The sequence below is a fragment of the Dermacentor silvarum genome, chromosome 6 (genome assembly GCF_013339745.2).
Source record: "Dermacentor silvarum isolate Dsil-2018 chromosome 6, BIME_Dsil_1.4, whole genome shotgun sequence".
Classification (NCBI taxonomy): domain Eukaryota; kingdom Metazoa; phylum Arthropoda; class Arachnida; order Ixodida; family Ixodidae; genus Dermacentor; species Dermacentor silvarum.
The window spans coordinates 120,494,636-120,504,961 of NC_051159.1; the positions used below are offsets into that span (position 1 = coordinate 120,494,636).

The 10,326-nt window shown below is 46.5% G+C and overlaps 1 non-coding gene across 1 annotated transcript; it reads right to left on the bottom strand.

The window, feature by feature from the left end:
- Nucleotides 1-1,313: 1,313 nt before the first annotated feature.
- Nucleotides 1,314-5,263, bottom strand: LOC119456856 (uncharacterized). The gene is made up of 3 exons (XR_007467420.1): nt 4,614-5,263; nt 3,651-3,858; nt 1,314-2,943 (listed from the first exon to the last, which is right to left on the bottom strand). It is a non-coding gene; the product is annotated as an uncharacterized LOC119456856 (transcript).
- Between the last annotated feature and the right edge of the window lie 5,063 nt (nt 5,264-10,326).

Here is a 10,326-nt window from a genome sequence, read left to right on the forward strand (position 1 = left end):
AGATACCAATGAACATGTTATAACGAATTTCCTGAGCTACCTCCTCCCCCTCCCCCCCCCAAAAAAAGTAGTTTCTTTCAATGTAACCATAACAAAGGCCTGCATACTATGCTCTGCAGCATGTTTCAGTGTAAGCATAACTAAGGTATATACCAGTTGTTATGTAGAATAATGTTCTTGGAAGCCTTGCACTAGGTATGCAGATGTAGTATACTATGTTTCCTGTGTACTCTTTCAATTTGAATAAATGTGATTTTGAAGATCATTAGGTTGTGTTCAAATAAGTTTGGCAGAGCACGCGTGGTGGCCATTACTTACTTAATTTTCGTTTGCATATCTGACTTGTGTGCCGTGTGCCTTGACATATTGCACAGTGTATCCTGAAATATTTTGTCCAGGAAAGCGGGGGCAAGTCTCAACAGCCGACCACGCCTTCCTGGAAAAACGATGGAAGCATGAGCAGGCGCTGAAGGACAAAGAGGTTGCGCTCGAGGAAAAGAGGATTGACTTGGAACGGTACAGGCTGGCCCTCGAAAGAAAGCGCCTGCAGCGAGAATCTGAGATCCGCATGGAGGAGCTCAGAGTCAGGGAGGATGACCGAAGGGAAAGAGAAGAGCAGCGGCGCACAAATGCTGCGCACCAAAGTGCTCTTCTGGAAATTGTGAACAAATTATTCGACAGATTGAAAAAGGAGTGAATAAATTTTTTTCACAAAGAAAGCATAGCTTACATGGAATATACACTCGACACTCATTTCGACTTCAACTGCAGCGTTAAAGTAAGAGAAACTCAATGTGGGGGTCTGAAGTGTGAAAGTAACCATACTATTAAGATGCATGCTTTAGTGGGGGAATCCAAATTAAATTTAACCACCTGGGGTTTTTAAATTAACACCATCATCATTAGCCTAATATTATGTCCACGGCAGGACGACTGCCTCTTCCTGTGATCTCCAATTACCCCTGTCTTGCGCTAACCGATTGTAACTTCCGCATGTAAATTTTCTACCTTCATCACCGCACCTATTTTTTGTCGTCCTCGACTGCGCTACCATCCTCTTGGTATCTGTTGTGTAACTCTAACGGTCCAACGGTTATCCGTCCTACCTATTACGTAGCCTGGCTAGCGAAATTTTTTTCTTAACGTCATTAGAATATCAGCTACCCCCGTTCGCTCTCTGATGTGCACCTGTCACAGCTGTCCCCGATTCGTCGTCGGCGCGAAGTCGATCGACGGGGTAGACAAGCTTGTTGGTCGTTCCGTGCTCGAGCAAACACATTGAAAAGAGTCAGAGTCGGGAGTAAACAGAAAAACTAGATATTTATCGTCTGATAAATATACACAAATTATAAAATAAAATAATAAAGAAAACACAATACAGACTGACACACCTGAGCTTAATATACACAATGATGAGGACAAATAAATACGAGCGATTAACAGTAGGTATAAAAATGAAACAGTACGAGGATCAAATACACAAGAATACACTTAACAGCATTTCGCTGAAACAAAGTCCAAAAGAAAAACAACTGGTGTCATACGCATGGCCGGCCAGCAGCAGCAAGTCCATGAATTGCGAAGCCGGTGCACAAAGCTTTCCCGAAGAATGCTGTCGGTCCGATCTTGTCGAGGTGGATGCGAATTGCTGGGCTAGGTTTCCGGGGAGTCTAGATCTGACGTCTTCTCTCAAGAAGGTTGAGCTAACTTGAGGCGAACTACCGTGAACTTCGTTGCAGACGCTGGTTTGACGTCTCGTACGCCAACTAGTTACTTGGAGCTCCAACGCGGCCAGGCGGCCCAGGCGATACTGGACGCCACTAGGCCCCCAACGTCTTCTCAGCAGCGCATGGGTCAGCTTCTAGACTAATCAGCAGGGCCCAAAACCTGCACTTAAATAGAATCTCCTTTCCCTAGTTCCCTATGTAGGGAAACTGCCGGTCTGTAGAGTTCTCCGAATTCACGGCTCGTAGCTCCCAAAAGTCTTGGACGCGTCCCTTTCACCATGGACGACAAACGCAGATTCTCCTCTCCCCCAAGGTCAAGGGCCAAGGTCGAGCCTGGCACTACCACGTGGCCGTAGACGCACACTTCGGGATCCGTAATCGGCGTGTCGCGTCTTGAATAAAGATGCCCCTCCGTGACAGCACCGCTGCACGCCGGTCTCTTAACGTGAAGCTTAACATTTTCGTTCCATCGAACTTTAGATTATGGGGTTTACGTGCCAAAACCACGATCTGATTATGAGGCACGCCGTAGTGGGGGACTCCGGAAATTTGGACCACCTGGGGAACGTGCGCCTAAACCTAAGTACACGAGTGTTTTCGCATTTAGCCCCCATCAAAATGCAGCCGCCTTTGTGTGGTCCTTAACTTGTTCTCGAGCTTCTTTGTTAACCTCCACGTTTCCACCCCATATATTAGTACCGGTAGAATGCAATGATTTTACACTTTTCTTTTCAAGGGTAGTAGTGAGCTCCCAGTAAGAATTTCGTTATGCCTGCTGTATACACTCCAATGAAATTTTATGCTTCTGTACACAGATATGTGCCAATCCTCAAGTCCTCAAGTAAGCATGAAGACTTGGTGGTTTTGTACCAAAATAAAGAGAAATTTGATTCTCATACATGCAGGCATGACAGTTCATGAGAATCACTGCAACTCTGTACATGCGGGGAACATTTTGAAGCAGAAGTTTCTGGTTTTTTTTTGAAATCTAGAAAAGCAAACTGTGATATAACTTTTCCAAATCCCCACTCCACTGCTTGTCTCACTGAGCTCATAGATGTGTTGAACTGTTGCTGTGCTTCAGTGAGGTAGGCACCACCGTACGGCTTCATGAGTAGCGGCCGCAGAGGATATGCTGGGTCCCCGTAGATCACATATTCTTTGCCTTGGACCAAGGTTTCCAGTTTCTCGTACAGTCCACTCTCGTGCAAAATGCCTGAAATGAAGCAAAAGTTTTCGGACATTTATAGAATAACTGAATGACCGATATCTTCATAAATGCTTCATTCAATATCATTGCACCAATGCAAACCAAACAATGTACAGATGTGCATAAAAAAAATGTACATATTAGCAGTTATGTTAGGCAAAGACGCATTCAAGTGATAATAATACATCTCATAGGCATATTGAAATGATGTCATTTTGGCTGCCATTGTGACGTACTAGGACTCTCAAAAGCTGCATAATGAAATTTATCATCATGACTGGCAACACCGTGCACTGTTTAAATAATACAACATTTGCAGGCTTTGCCAAATAAGGCAAATGTACAATGTGAGACCCCTACGAAGCAATGATACAAAGGCAAGGCCCTATGCATGCCAAGGGAAGAAGATGCTGATAGCAACGTGCAGTCCAGTATTACACGTATACCTACATACAACGGTGCTTTAATTCTTGTGCTACAGTTGAATGTAGCCATCTTGCAGCATTTGCATAGAGTATACAGATACAGATTTCCTAAATCATACAAAGTCTAAAGCGAAGTCACACAATGTCAATTTTTCCATCTTTTCTGGCTGAACAATTAAACCTCTTCACATAGTAAAGCGTCTTTTTTTTGGCATTCTTTATAAGTAACATACTTATGCCTTTTTAAAATGATTAGCATTCTTACAAAGTAGCAATACGTTGTCTCACCTGCATCGTGTCTCCTTCCTGGATACGGGCCATCGAGCTCACAAACAAGCCCATTAGCACACATCACCGCTTGGTACTTGAGGACGTGCAATCTCTTATGTCCAGAAAAATAGGCATGTTGGTCTTCGGATGGTCTGCAGATGGGCCGTGCAGTCCCATCAATGAAGGCCCAGCAGTTCTGTAAAGCTGCGCCTTTGTTGTGCACTGCCTGCAAGATAAAGGTGAAACCACGTAAAGCCATAATCAGTGTTAGCATACCAGTCCTTAAAGACAAAAACCACCATGACAAATTGTTATGCTTTCTGTAAAGTAAGGAGCTTTTTCAGGCACATGCGTTTATGCCACATTTGTCTATATGCTCATAAGCATCTCGGTGAGCTCAAACAACTTGCATTAAGTATACCTCACTGGAATTCATGTACTCATGGTGTCGCCAGGAGTGTCCGCAGAATTTGTGGCACTTAACAAAGCATATCTTTGATATATGCAACGTGTTCCAAGCGCACCACAGGATATGGTTTGCAGGTTTTGACCACTTGCAATGTGAATAGCACTACTTCAAATAAGGTTAAAGTCGAGAAGGTGGTATTTATTATAAACGAGCAAACTGATAAGACTGCTACGGTACCTCACACCGTAATTAATTCAACATTTATATAATCAAATAAACAAACTTTCGAGCTGTAATAACCAGGTTCATGCAACCATTTATCCACCTACACTTGCACAATTTTGTTTCACATCTGTTGTGCGCGTACCATCGCGAGACATGTGCGCAGATTTTTCTTTTTTCGCAACACTACAATCATTTCATACGCCAAGTTATGCCGCACGCTGTTCGAAGCTCGTATTAGCTACCTAATCATTCACCACAGCGACCATCAAAAGTCATGTCGGAGTTAAACTCTTCTGCATTCTTTCTTGGCGAGCAGACGAAACATTTCCTAGTTTCAGTTGGCTTACCTGAGAAAGCTCGTCCAAGTCGTTCAGTGAGAGCCATTGATGTTTGGTGAGGTCATCCAAGAGATGGCCGAACGTCACCTCTATATGATCCAGCACTTTGTTGCTTATGCTGGATATTACGGAGTAGTGAAGGCCGAAGAAGTGCTGCAGATCACAAAGGCGGTTTGGGTAGGCCAGCCGCTTCAAACAAATACACAACGCCTCCAAACCACGAACGTGAACACCTTGGGCGCTCGTTACGAGATCCGGAATGCGCAGTGCCCGTTGTAGGACAGAGAAGTCTGCTTTTTCAAAACGAAAATGCCGTCGAAAAACATCGGATGGCATTTCCGCAATGTTCAGCAACCCGTGTCGCGAGACGTACACTCTGGGCTGCACCTCCGGCGCCCTTGTCATAAGCGCCTCGATGTCGTCCCATCCAAGAGTCGCTAGATATTGCGGGTCCCACAATACAGACGACGGCATCGTTCACCACAGAATGCACTTGCACACGAACAACCGAAACCAACGCCGTGCTTGAACCATGCACGCGAGACTACGCAGGCTCTTTCCAAGGCTTGGCGTGGATCCAAACGGCTAGTTTGCTTGTCGAGCTGCTCAGTTTGCTGCTTTCACTACTCGCTACTAGATGGCGAGCCGATCAGCTTTGAAGCTTTCACTACTCGCAGCTAGATGGCGCGGCGAGGTTTTGCGCTTAGCGGCGCATCGTTGTCTTACGCTATACTAAAACTCTATCGAACAGCGTTCCGCAAAGATTTAGCGTGCGTAACACGCTAACGCTAACGCAAGCATTTTCCGCAATACTAAAAGTCTCTAATGATGCATGGCGGTCCACTACGTGAACATTCGTACGGGGAGTAAGCTGCAGATAATATTGTTCCGTTTCTTCCATGGTTCTGGCAATAGAGTGTTTTAACTGAGCCCTTGCTTTCCGCTCCATTCAGACCGGCATCATCATCATCATCAGCCTATATTTATGTCCACTGCAGGACGAAGGCCTCTCCCTGCGATCTCCAATTACCCCTGTCTTGCGCTAGCGTATTCCAACTTGCGCCTGCGAATTTCCTAACCTCATCATCCCACCTGACTTTCTGCCGTCCTCGACTGCGCTTCCCTTCTCTTGGTATCCATTCTGTAACCCTAATGGTCCACCGGTTATCCATCCTACGGATTACATGGCCTGCCCAGCTCCATTTCTTCCGCTTAATGTCAACTAGAATATCGTCTACCCCCGTTTGTTCTCTGATCCACACCGCTCTCTTCCTGTCTCTTAACGTTACTCCTAAGATTTTTCGTTCCATTGCTCTTTGTGCGGTCCTTAACTTGTTCTCCCGGCATATGCTATAGCAAATGCCACACAACCGCTTAGCGGAAACGCTAGTGCGCTTGTGCACAACGCTCACACCGGCAGCGGAACGAAGACCGCATCCCTCACTCCGCTACAAAGCTGACTGAGCGGAGCGTGACAGCGTGTCTAGATGGCCTCTTCGTCGTTTTTCAGTCGAGTTCATAGCGCGTCGCTCGCGTCTCGGCAAGACGCGCTTCTCAAATGCGAAATCTACATAATTCCCTGCAGTAGACAGTTTTAGCAGAGCGCCGCTTGCGCTCATATTTCACGCTCTGAGATACTGCAAGGAACTGCGTAGATTTCGCATTTGATAAGCGCGTCTTGCCGAGACGCGAGCGACGCGCTATCAACTCGGCTGCAAAACGACGAAAAGGCCAAGTAAGCACGCTGCCACGCTCCGCTCAGTCGGCTTTGTAGCGGAGCGAGGGATGCGGTCTTCGTTCCGCTGCCGGCATCAGCGTTGTGCGCAAGCGCAATAGCATTCCCGCTAAGCGGTTGTGTGGCATTCGATAGCATATGCCGGTCTGAGCGGAGCGGACAGCAAGCGCTCAGCTAAAACACTCTATTATCTCAGAGCGTGAAATCTGAGCGAAGCGGAGCGTAAACGGCGCTCTGCTAAAGCTGTCTAATGTCGAGCGCACGTTGCAAGGTCAGAGCGGAACCTTCCAGCAGTAGTCGCTCCCGTAGCTGGCGGTGGCCAGTCTTTTCCACAAGCTGATCCCTAATGACTTCTTACAACTGCGTACCGAAGTCACAGGTACCATAAAGCTCACGAAAACCTGTGACAAATTAATCCACAGATTCTCCTGGCAGCTGAGCACGCTGGCGAAACCGCTCCCGCTCAACGACGACATTAGTTTTTGCGACGAAGTAATCTTCGAGCTTTGTCAAAGCCATGTTAAATTCATCCTGTTCGCCCATCCTCTTCTGGGCCTTGCCCGTGTCTTGCCCTTTTCCTGTCGAAGGCGATGACTATTCTTCCGGTAATGCGTAGAAAATGCGCTGACGTTCCACGCCCACACAGTGCAGCAAAATCGCTTTGTGGCGAGCAGCAGGGTGGGCGGTAATCCCCGAGGCCAACAGATAAGTTTAAAACAGCTTGCGCCACTGCTTCCACGGGATGGCTGGCTTTCCCAGCGCTGGAAGGAATGCCGGTGACTGGAGGAGGCTCATCTTGCAGCTTATTTGACTCCACTCCTCGTCGCCAACTGTTGTACCTCCGACTGGCCATGCGGAGTGGCAGCCAGCGCAAGCAAGCACGACGACAGTAGCCGAAAGAAGATCCCTTTATTCGATCACTAGTGGAAATCTATACACAACTAGGGGACACCCGTAGTGCCCTCTAGTACAATGTAACAACGCTGTAACAGTATATTACCTAAATACAAGGCGCGCTCGCTCTCTGCCGCTATCCGCCACGTCGTTCTGCACATGTCTCTGGAGTCACTGTGCATGATCTCTCCCCTCGCTCATCCCTGTCAAACAAACTTGATAATACACAGTGATTAAGATGGAGTTGGCAGCGGAGTTTGGTGGCTCTCCTAGGTACACGACACCGAAATCGGTTGTTCCATTCTCACAATTTAATGAACGTTACTGTAATAAATAAAACCTAAGCGCGAATAAATATGAACAATCCAATAATATGGTTGTCTACAATAATGTTCTAATGAGCAAAGCATTTATGTCCCTACACTAAGGCAGAAGACATGTTCTGAAACATTTTGCAAAGCTTCATATGGGACGAAGCTGTTGTTTTGTAAAGTGGAAAACTCAAAGAGAGGAAATTTCTTGCTGCGAACACGTAGCATAAAGTTTTCCAGGGAAGCTGTTAAGGGATAGGTTCCCCAGCATCGTGTCAGCGTGTAGAAAAAAAATTATAATCATTAGCATTTGCTTTGGCTCCATGTGTGTGGTGGTTTGGCTACATGTGGCTGGCAGTTTCCCGCCAGTTGTGCCTTAGCACAGGTGTCAAAACGGATGATGGATGGCCCGTTGTTATACCCCTCGGCACCGCCGATACTCGGCGGTACTCGCGATACTCCGCGGCGGCACGTCCCACCAATCGTTGTGCGCCTTTGTCTCGAGACGTAGAGATCGCGCTAGCGCTGTTATCAGCAGTTGTCCTTTGGACTCGCTATGGGACGGACGTTGTTTAACCACATCTTCCAGGATCCTGACGTCAGGATGCTGACGAAGCCGTGCAGTGTGCCGCGGCTATGCACGCTATGACATACGCTAGTCTATGACGATTGGGCGGACTTGGAGCAGCAAATGCACTACTTGGGCATCGCGCCGGGCGAGAACAAGGCCTTGCTCCTTGCTCCTTGTCCTTGCTCTTTCACAAGCATGCCGAAGACGCCTAATATAGTCAATAATTATAACATATAAATTCACTCTAGCAATATTCACTGTAGCAGACCCACCATAGTCACTGCTTCGCTGGCTTCCATCTTCACAACAGTGGAAGGGCCCTAATTTTTTAACGTATTTTCTTTGAGAAAAAAAAGTCGTGGGCCGATGAGAAAATTTCGTACCATGCATGTATCGTACGTGGATTGCGCGAGTTTCCGCTGTGGCTACCTATAGCTGTAGCTTCTGGCTTCCATATCACTTTCTTCTACAGCTCATGGACCGAGCATGCGGCATGAGCATGCGGCATGACAATGCGTGGTCCTACTGTGGCGTCAGCTTGTATTTTTTTTTACACAAAGGATGGTGAGGAAATCGGCCGAATGTCCACTCTAGAAAAGCATGGGGTACGCCGAATAAGATATCTTGTTTATGCAGACACTGTTCGCAAGCTAAATCACATTATTTCGAGTGATTAAGCTCCAGGCTACCCAATATATTTGGAAAAAAATTCCCCAGACATACATTATGTTTTGGATATTGGAAGTGTTTAGGTCGGAATCAGGAGCCTGATAGATTTCTCTACGTAACTGGGTATCATTGTCAATAGCATTGATCAAGATTTAACCTTTCCCTCATAAGGACAGCAGTTAAGGCATAAACACACGGAAGGATTGTGTTTGTTATGCCGGTGTTCTCGTTGACGAGATTGATCTGTATTATTTGTGTTTTCTTTCACACGATATAGTTGTTCTTACTTCAGAACATAAGGCCAGGCTGATAACTTGCAGGAGGTGGCAGAAAAACAAGAACTACTCGTACCTTCAGAGGGATGATTGCGTTCATTTCGTCCTCTTTACAGTAAGCTCAACGTCCGAAGTTGCACGCAGCATAGGAAAAAAAAACTAACAAAAAAAGCACAGTCTCGTTTCGTATTGAGTCCGCTCAATCCGGAAATGATGAACCAGGCCCAAAGACGTAATCGCATTTCGCCACAGGGTTGCTCCCCAAAATGGTCTCACGTGTTAGGCGAGGGTGATACACGAACCTAATTTCTTCCGTCCTTCAGGGCGCATTACCCGTGGTCACGTTTTATTGATTGCGAACGCCAGCATGCGATTACTTATTTATTCCCGCCAGAATAGTAGGTGTGCTTCCGCGATGCTCACTTCAACTTCGTCCCTGCTAGATGAAAAAAAAAAAAAACTGCGGCACTGATTGGCTTCGTTAGCGTGCTGCGTTCTTCCGCTTGCACGCCGGTGCAGGTGGTATAGGGCTGATCGGTCTGCAACCGCGCAATGCCGCTCCCATCAACGTCGGCTCTTCTCAACGCGATCGGCACTCCCTCAGTGCATGGAGGAAGGCGACAATCTGTGCACGCGTGTGGGTTAGCTCGTACACCCGACTACAAAAGTGTTCGAAACCCGGAAGTCCCCAGAAAGTTACACAATTTCTTAGCGACATTTCGATGCAGCAAGATATGATGACTAAATGCAAGGTTATCGAGCGGAGAAGCAAACGACGGACATTAAGACTTTGAAACGGATGCATTGGCGTCGTTGTCAACTTTTCTTTCACTTGTTTTTTTTTGTCGAATTTGGTGATCTGCACGATTTTACGATTGGGGTTGCAAAGGAATACGACATGAATGTTGAAAATTCGCAATTAGTTTATTTTACGTCCACGTTGAAGTCCAGCAAACTGAGTTTGAGGAGCGGAACGTCGGCAATATCAGCAAATTGAACGGCTGGCTAGAACTTACATCATGCGGAAGGTAAAGTTTCAGCGAAATATTTCATCCCACACATGATAATAAGCGGCATGTGCATAAATGTTGGTTTGTTTCCATTAACCTATTGTAACTTCGGAAGAACTACAAACCGTTGTATAATCCACTAATCTTAAATTAGTGGCTCTTACAAGAGGGGCTTAAATTGGAAATTACGTGTTCATATTCAGAGGTGGCGTGATGAAGTTAGGAAATTTGCTGGCGCAAGTTCGAATCCGGTAGCG